At 43.9% G+C, this 8,951-nt stretch overlaps 1 long non-coding RNA gene across 1 annotated transcript; it reads right to left on the reverse strand.

Moving 5' to 3' along the window:
- Positions 1 to 1,027: 1,027 nt before the first annotated feature.
- Positions 1,028 to 8,111, reverse strand: LOC109616500. The gene is made up of 3 exons (XR_002197635.2): positions 7,858 to 8,111; positions 1,378 to 1,448; positions 1,028 to 1,238 (listed from the first exon to the last, which is right to left on the reverse strand). It is a non-coding gene; the product is annotated as an uncharacterized LOC109616500 (long non-coding RNA).
- Positions 8,112 to 8,951: the final 840 nt, after the last annotated feature.

Below are 8,951 nucleotides of genomic sequence, written 5' to 3' on the forward strand. Positions count from 1 at the left end.
CCCATGGGCCTACTCCAAGCCAGGCCACAGCCAGCCTCTGCCAGAACCGGCCCCGGACTAATTGGCATTTAATGTGTCGTCTGAGCCCAGTGTGGTCAAGCCGTGGTGGGAATGGGGTGTGCGGTTTGGGCAGTGTGGTGGGGGTGAATACCTTGGTGACAGCCATTTTGTGTAAAAGTGTTTATTATCTAAGAGAACGACAATAGAAACAGTATTTAAGCATACTCTCTCCCTTTTGACCCTACAAACAAAATATTTACACCAGACCAGCCGAGCATTGTAACGATACAATTTTGTAATGATAACACAGGCGCTAAAAGCTCTTGGAGCCAATTCCAACTTACCCGTGCTTCTTTAATAGACACTCCACTGACTTAAAGAGTTTGGCGTGTTCCCGAAGATGCAGCTTCCACGTGAGAGCTCTGCTGGAGTTCAGAGAGAAGTCGGTGATGGTGAGGAGACACGGCGCGGTGGATTTTCCACTGCTGCCCGTCCTGGCCCGCCCGACCTGCTATTGGCGTTGTGAGAGAGTGGGCAGTGTGCCCAGAGGCAGCCTTGACGGAGTGTTGGGAGGAAGCCGCAACCTCCTTTTGTTTCGTTCCATCGCCACTTCCGAAACTCAGTTGTGTGCCCTCTGCCACAGACCGCGGCATGCAGAGACGCTCCTCACAACTGGCGGGAAGAAAAAGGGTGGAAGAATAACACACAGCGGGCAGACTGAGACATTAACCCAGTTCTCTGCTTTGTGAAGTCTCTGGCATTTCCCAGAGTGCCGAGCGTGAATCCTGTGCCAGTTCAGTCTGCTGATTAGAGACATATGTACATTGACAACGTTCAGTTTTCCCTTGTTTTATAATGCACTCGTACATCTCTGTTGTCATAATCGTTTTTAAGGGATTAAGGTTTCTGATCTTCCTTTTAAGGGAGGAGGCTTCCTTGTATCTGTGCACACTTGTTTGTGTAAATTTGCATTTGGCATGGTTTACCTAAACCCGTGTAAATGTATGCATGCTGTATCATGCAGTTTCTCATTACCGAATTACCGAAGCTTGGAGCATGCAACATTTACAAATTGATATATTTCTGTAATGAATAAATCCAAATGTGCTTTTAAGCATTGCAGTTGTCAATAAGCATAGTGTCTGCTTTTTTATCTGTAATCAAGCCAATCAGCTTAACAACAAGCGCCTGTACAGCTCCCGCATCCATGGAAATGTCTCGTTTCAACTTCATGGTACCTTGGAAAGGGAAAACAAATCAGGATGTGTTAGTGCATTTGACAGCGGATGCGTGGAAATGCTATGACAACTAGTTGGATGCGGTGTGTTGAGTGCCAGCAGTTTGCATTAAGTTACGCTACTGCTAATTGGACACTACCTGGCTCGACATCACTGGGTGCTCCGAGGCTGGTTCTGGCTCTGGCTCCAATAGCTCACTGGTGTTTCTGCCTGATTAGCCCCAAAAAAAGAGAAGAAGCAAACCAGGCTTTACACAGCAAAGAAGGGAGAAACCACTCCAAACATGCCCTTGGCCCGCTGCCTCTGTGTTTCCGTTAGATTCTTTTTTTTTAATGATGTCCCTGAAATCGATTTTCAGCCATGATTGCGTAGTGGAGCTAATCAAAGTTTTTGAATAATTGTTGCAGTATGACTGTCCAACGTGGAATTACAGTCATGTTCTTTTCCTGTCCGTCCCCATAGAATATGAACCTAGAAAGTCATGACATCACATCATGTCTTTTAAATGGATACCAGTTGTTACCATGGCACCATTTGTTTATAGGTAATGCTTGATAAAGGCCAGGCTATGCTAAATGTGATGATAATAGAATTCGCCATGACGGCTTAGTTCATAGTTGGGCCCTTTTTTCATCGGAAATTATTGTTCAAGTGGTTCATAAGAAAAACTATTAAACGTTCCACTCTGTAGAATAAAAATATGCAACCCTGTTTCCGAAAAGGTTGCTGTGTAAAATCTAAAGAAATACAGGATGCGATGATGTGCAAATCATTTAAATCCTATATTCAGTAGAAAATACTACGAGGACAACATCTAATTTTGAAACAGAGACATTTTATTGCTTCTTGAAAGATATATGCCCACTTTGAATTTGATGCCAGCAACACATTTCAAACAAGCTGGGACAGGGGCAACAAAAGACTGGAGAATGTGGGTAATGAAAAAAAAAAAAAGAATAGCTGGTGGGACATCTCACTGCTAATTAGGTTAATTGGCAACAGGTCAGTAACCTGATTTGGTATAGAGAAAAGAGAATCCAAGATTGGAGTTTTTCCGTAAAAATGGGGAGGTTTTCACCACTGTGTGAAAGACTGCACAGGCAAATAGTGCAACAATTTTTGAATGTTTCTCAATATAAAATTGCAAAGAGTTTGGGGATCTCATAAGCAAGTGACAAGGCTGAAAACCAATATTGGATGGCCATGATCTTTGGGCCCGAAAAACAGATACGATTCAGTAGTGGACATCACTGTGTGGGCTCAAGAACATTTCTGCACAGTATGTTGCTGCATTCACAAATGCAAGTTAAAACTCTAACATGCGAAGAAGAAACCATATATAAACAACATCCAGAAACCACTGCCACCATGTCTGGGCCCTAGTTCATTTAAAATGGACTGAGGCAAAGTGGAAAACTGTCCTGTGGTCTGAAAAATCTAAATTTGAAATTATTTTTGGGAATTATGGATGCAGTGCCCTCCAGGCTAAAGAGGAGAGGGACCATCCTGCTTGTTATCAGCGCACAGTTCAAAAGCCAGTATCCGTGATGGTATGGGGGTGCATTAGTGCACATGGCATGGGTGACTTGCACATCTGTGAAGGCACTATTAATGCTGAACAATATATACAGGTTTTGGAGCGACATATGCTGCCATCCAGACAAAGTTTTTTTCCAGGGAAGGTCTTACATATTTCAGCAAAACAATGCTAAACCACATGGCATAGCTCCGTAGTAAAATAGTCTGGGTGCTAAACTGGCCTGCCCGATGTCCAGACCTGTCACCCATTGAAAACATTTGGCGCATTATGAAATAAAATATTTTTCAAACTGTTAACCAGCTGAAATCAAGCAAGAATGGGAAAACATTTAACTTTCTAAACTACAGCAATTAGTTCCCAAAAACTTACAGAGTGTTGTTAAAAGAAAAGCTGATGCAACACTGTGGTATACATGCCCTGTCCCAACTTTTTAGAAATGTGTTGCATCAAATTCTAAATGCTTCAACATTTGGTATGTTGTCTTTGTACTACTTTGATTCCATTCTGTTTTTGTTTGCATTTCATGCAGTGTCCCAAATCTTTTGAAATAATTTTAAAATTATGCTGTTATAAAGTTATCCAAATTGTTGGGGTTTGCAGATGAACATAACCAAAACATCTGAATAATTGACTTAGTCTTGGCTTATTCCACACAATAAATACAGGCAATAGTATTGGCACCTTGAAGAATAAGTTACAATTATTTTGATTCTATTAGGTGATTCTCCTTAACTTTGGAATTAAACTCATCTGCGGTGAACTGCAGTCGCCTGCGATATGAAGAATACAGTTTGAACAGAGATATGGGCATGACCACAAGAGAAATGGTTGGAAGGTGACAGCAAAGGATTGTTCCAAAGGTGGAGAAACCACCTCAGTCAATGCTCACACAGATTCAAGCTGACCTTTAGACACAAGGTACTATAGTTTCAACCTTCAACGTCTGTCACCAATACACTGAAATTGTTGTGAGGTGGGAGACCCCCTGCTGAGAGAGAGACCCAGGAATGCCTGACTGCAATTTGCCAAAACACACCTAAACGTGCCACAATCCTTCTGGGAGAATCTCGTGGGGACAGATTAGATGAAATTAGAGTGATTTTGGTAGAGCACACCATATGTGTTTTTACAGAAAACAGCCTTTAAAAAAAAAAAGAACACCTTCCCCGCAGTAAAACATGGAGGAGGTTCGGTGATGTCAGGAAATCAGGAAAATGCCAATTAATTTTGGAGGGCATTGTCAGAAAGATGGGTGTCAAAGGTCACGGGTCTTCCAGCAGGACAATTTACAAAATGCTTACTTGTTCTTAATTGGCAAACACAGATCTCAATCCAATTGAAACCTGTGGGAAGATCTGTAAACAGGAGTACCAAGGCACCCTACTCATTTTGAAGAACTGAAGCAGTTTGCACAAGAACCGTCTGCCAAAAAACTAATCCACTGCTATCCAGAACCTGACTCCAGTTATTTTGGCCAAAGGCTATGCTACGAAACATTGAGTCAAGGGTATAAATTATTTAATTGCGGTTTAGCAGACGCGGTTATGTGGACTGGTGTGGCTAAGGTGCCAGGGCTGAATTCTAGTGTAAATCCGCCCCTGCATAATATCCTGCGTGTGTGTATTTCCACCGAACAGGACGATAGATCAGTCATGTTATTCCAATACACTCGGTACCTTTGCTACACAGTCAAATCGGTGGCGGAACCAAAGAGTCAAATCCATTAAATACCTGCTGCCTAGAGGAGTAGAACATGCCGGCCCGTCGACTCGTCTGCTCCCAATAACCAGGCTCATATTTAACCTTTACCGTAGTAACAGTCGGAGGAAGCTGTTTTTGACGTAATGCACGGCCGCTGTTTGTAAGGAAGACATCATCCGCGAGCCAGCCCCTTTGTGGCGCGGTGAAATCATCCGCGAGCCAGCCCCTTTGTGGCGCGGTGAAATATGGTCTTTCGTTTAACACCGTAACACATTACACTGTTTGCGAGGTGAGAACGAGATTGATTAAGGAGCGGGGCAAGATTAATAATGCCCACAGACCAGTTATGACATCCATTGTTTCACTGATGCCCTACAGAAGTGTTGCTTCCCAAAATGCATCATTGTGTAAAATATTGACCGGCAGCGTTTCATTACTCTCGGCTCACAGACAGATGCTGCTAAACAGTAATAAACTGTTTCCCTTTCTCACAGGAGAATATCGCCCGGGAGAAAAAATAGGGCTTGTCAACCGGGGCCCCAAAAACCCTGTCATGTACAGAGCAGAGTGCAGGATGTGACGGAGCCCGTGCCCGTGCTTAATAAAGCCAACGTCGGCCCGACAGCCATGAGGAATTGGCTCCTGACAGGAGACACAAAGAAATGAGGGAGTCGTGGCCATGTAGCGGGAGAGTGGAGCGCCCTGTAACCTTGAGAAGGGAGGAACCTTGTGACCCCCGCTACTTCACCGCGACCCACAGACCCGGGCTCAGTCTGCCGTTGGCACTCAGAGTGACGGGAGTAGCGGCTCAGTGAAAATAACAAAGTGTGGTTGTCATGTGTCAAAAATAACCTTGTCCGCCTTCTTGTAACTGTACAATGAATATGTCCAAACAGTCCTTGCTCGGTGACCCTTTGTTTCAGACAATACCGCACATTAACACCTAAACAAGTCATTAGAGGTTCAGGACACCCTGCAGTTTGTTTGTGCAGCTGAAAGTAGCGAGGACTAAAGAGTCCCCCCGAAGTCTTAAATGGCAACCAAACACCAACATCACAAACATCAAACTGAGAAAAGCCCGGAGGCGTTCACAAATACTGACACAAATGACAGGAAGCGAGTGTGAGGAGATTACATGAATCACCCCCCCCCCCCCCCACCCCACTTGGTTTCTCCCTCTCTCCAGCTCAGTCACGTTGAGACTGAATTGGAGGGGGAATCACACCCTCACGTCGGGACAGAAAGAGACGGAGGATCTTGCTTTCACACCAGCTCTCATACGGAAAAGACGAGCTCAACATCCCGTGTCACGCCTTCACCAGAATGGCATAATGGTGCAATCCGGAGATCCACGCCGGAGGCTCCCCTTCATTTAAATGTATCCGTGTGTAGTACAGACACCCACTACCTGCCAGTGAATGGAGAGGTTGTGGTGCATTCATACTGCATGCAGTGTTGAGTGCACTTACATAGGGCTGCTTCACTGGCCGTGTTCCGTGTTAGTAAGCCATGTCTGCTGGCATCGTTAATGCAGTGAGAACGTGTGCGTGGTCAGTCTGACAAGCGCATGACAGAATACAGCTATTTCTGAAGGCTACTGTCCAGGGACTATTGGCTAGATCACAGAAACATCTAGATAGCTGTGGTAAACAAACGGGGATCAAGCTTATTTTCATCCGTTTAAAGAGATGAAATGTACAATGGTCCTCGCCTGATCAAATAAAATGTAATATACGATTCTTCAATGGCCGGACAAAAGTGTAACAGTGATTGTTTGTTTTAAGTAATTCTGACTTAAGCAAGCTGTCGTTAATCTTGCGTTGTTATCAACCACAGCATTGAAATGACAAAGGGATGCAAACCAAAATAATAACACACAACAATGTGAGTGCTAATGGCATCCCTTATTTATAACGCAAGACTATTCCAATTAGTCAAATAGCAAAAGGTTTGATGTTATCTAAAATTAGCTTTCATGTAAGATTTTCTCCCCGTCTTATTTTTTGTCTTTGCTGGAGGCCGGGCTTTGTTCCCCTTTATTTAATTTACCGGCAACCTGTTTTATTTATTTCTCTGGTTTCAGAAATTGCTTTTTGACCTTGATGATTATACAGCATAAGTGAATTGAAAAGGCATTGATATACAGAGGTCTGTAGGCTGGCTCCAAGTGTTTTTTCATCTGAAACCCCTCCATGAGGCTGTACATTTTTGCTATGGTCAAATATTCCAGCACTATCTATCTCTCTTGTCTTTCATTATCTTAAGAGGGCAGAGGAAAGGTTTTTGCTGTGAAAGTTAACTTATCAACCTTCACCGAAGCACACATCCCTACACACACACACACATACACACGCACGCATGCAACCGCTTTGAATTATTTAAATAATGTTCTGTTATATTTTGTTGCATGTGTTTTATTTTCTGGATACCTTATTTGTGTGTCAAAACACATCATCATCACACTAGTGGACTACTGATATATTTTTTTTAAATCGATCCATTAGGTACATTGGGAGGATTCTCAATGCAGACATCTTGCAGCATGCGTTTTGTTCCACTCATCCTCCTCTCTTGTTTTTTGTCCTCTCTGTATTCCTCGCGCTCTCCTTCTGTTTCTCTACACTGTCTTCTTAGGTCTCTCCTTCTGTTTCTCTACTCTGTCTTCTTAGGTCTCTCCTTCTGTTTCTCTACTCTGTCTTCTTAGGTCTCTCCTTCTGTTTCTCTACTCTGTCTTCTTAGGTCTCTCCTTCTGTTTCTCTACTCTGTCTTCTTAGGTCTCTCCTTCTGTTTCTCTACTCTGTCTTCTTAGGTCTCTCCTTCTGTTTCTCTACTCTGTCTTCTTAGGTCTCTCCTTCTGTTTCTCTACTCTGTCTTCTTAGGTCTCTCCTTCTGTTTCTCTACTCTGTCTTCTTAGGTCTCTCTTTCCTCTTACAGCCGTATCACTTATACACCTGTAAAATGTGGAAGTGGTGATGCCTGTAGAATATGAATGGCCTGAATGGGCATCCAAAGGGGCTGTGGTGCCTTGTTCAACTTGGGGTCACTCATTCAATTCAAAAGCGACTAGGCAGGTATCAGAAATAATTTACATTTAATGGCCGAGTGGGAGATGAGGAACCAGGCGGGGCAATGCGCTCCTCGACCCCAAGATCTGGGATTAGTCGCTAACCACAGAATAAACCATTACTGGACCGACTGCCTGCATTGCCTTATACTCAAACTATTCACGGGAGGTGTGTGTGTATGTGTGTGTGTGTCTGTGTGTGTGCGCGCGCGCGCGCATGGGCACGGGCACGCACCTCGATGTACCTGCCTGTGTTTACAGAATGTGCACACACATGCGCAGAACACTGCAAACTCATGCCCCACTTCACCTACCTCATCATAACGCTCGGTTTGTCCTCCCGCGGTCCTGCGGGTGACACATTTCTCGTGCGTTGCGTCTGTGTTGCACCTGTCTACGTGTCGATGATTGGGGACCGTTAGTTTTGTGTTATTCCCACCACTGAGCAGGATCCACGGTGCGTCGACACATTCCACTGACTCTCAGCTGTGAACCGGCGGGTACTGGCAATGGGATTTTGTTTGTGCTGTCATATCACATTCCACACACTCCGCGGGTTTGTAGCTCTCTCCCGAAGAGTGTTTTTCTCTCCCCTCGCCGCTCACATCTCATTGGCCTTACAGCTGAATGATCCCGTGGCATTGGTCGAAAGGAGGAATATCACATATTATTTTTCAATGATTTTTCTGTACAGGAGCTGCTGTTAAAAGCAGTGGTGCTGCAGGGCTGCAGGTCAATCATGGCCAATTTCCCGGCTCTGCTCAGCGAGACATCGAGAAATAACTGCGCAGGGCGAAAACAACACCTTATTCTGTTTCATCACAGGACCAGTGGCTCTGCTGTAATAACAAACCATCCACTTGAATTAAAATTGCACCAATTCCAATTAACTAGTGAGTTATCAAATGTGTCCTGTTCCTCCTACTCAAGCGCTGGTGTAGTTACCTAACATTTTTTGTAATAATTAGCAGTTTATATTTATGTTGCCCTGTTGAACTTTACAGTTGCTGGGGCTAAGAGTAATTGGCTGGATATTAAAGATATAAAACACTCTGTTCATAATGTCTAAGTTAGATTTTCATGCCTTATAGAGTTTTAGGTTGAATGTGAAACAATAAGTCCCCTTAAGCTCTGCCTACACTGATAGCAGGTTAGTCTATTTCTGTCATGGACCTTGTTTTGGAAGCATATCTGCCCTGAAGGCAGATGTTATGTGATTGGTTGTCCTAACTCTGAAGTTCCCAAACTGAAGTTGACATTTTAAAAGGTTAAGATACGTGTTAAAGAGGCCTGTGGTGGTCCATCAGCCTAAGCCTCTTCTACTGGCCCACATGTACTGATGCAGCATGGGTTGGAAACTGTCACTCTGCTATTAAAAAAAGAAACAACAACATATCTTTCCCCACAG

This window comes from Esox lucius, chromosome 13 (assembly GCF_011004845.1).
Source record: "Esox lucius isolate fEsoLuc1 chromosome 13, fEsoLuc1.pri, whole genome shotgun sequence".
Lineage (NCBI taxonomy): Eukaryota > Metazoa > Chordata > Actinopteri > Esociformes > Esocidae > Esox > Esox lucius.